The following is a 932-nucleotide window of genomic DNA, read 5'->3' on the forward strand; positions in this document are numbered from 1 at the left end:
AGGCAAATGATGAAGGAGTTATTTTTCTATTTACATGACAAGCATGAACACAATCTAGTTCGTTGTAATTCATTGTGATTTGTTTTCAAAGCAAAATGTCAGAAAAGGGCAGAAAGTTAGAACATAATGACATACTCAAGGAAGAGAAATGGAGTATTACACCCTTTCTTCTCTGTTTCTATTCAGGATAAATCTGATCACAACATCCTGCAGTGATCAATGAAAGAATTTAAACCAGCACCATAGCTTTATATTTTTCAATATATTTCCTCTGTTTTTTTTTTTGGTGATTTCCAGACTTTCGTAAAACACTGCAACAGCTCTGACAAGTTTAAAAGTGAAAAAGAGTAGGTTTGTGCTTGTGTTCACACATATCTTGCTTCATTGTACACTGTAAAGCATTACCCATCATCATATGAGACCAAGGTTCGTCAGTTTTCAAGGTATTGATTTGAGTCTTAAATTTGTAGTAAAACTGCACAAAAATCGCACAATGTCTTCAGGATATAACAATCCATTTCAAATTAATCTCTACATTTAATGTTAAATTCAAGTAGGTGTATGGAAAATAGCCAGATGAGGAAACAGTTATATGAAGGCTGTCATATCTAGCACCAATATGGAGGCTTCACAACTTCTGATGTACATTTTTCTGATGATGAAATAATATATATAGACAATATCATTGCTTATCTGCTTTCACAATCTTTTATATCTACAAAAGGCCTTGATTTAAGTAGGCGTATATCAAATACTAGGATGATGAAATGAATAAACATGTAGGCAGACATGTAGGCAACCTTCAGTAGTTTTCGTAGGCAATTTAACATGAGATAAACCTTCTTTGATGATGAACTAAATACATGGAGGCAGTTAATTTCATTGCAGTTCAGTTTTCACAATCTCATGTGACACACAATTTAATAGAAATA

Source organism: Lottia gigantea, assembly GCF_000327385.1.
Source record: "Lottia gigantea unplaced genomic scaffold LOTGIsca_79, whole genome shotgun sequence".
NCBI lineage: Eukaryota > Metazoa > Mollusca > Gastropoda > Lottiidae > Lottia > Lottia gigantea.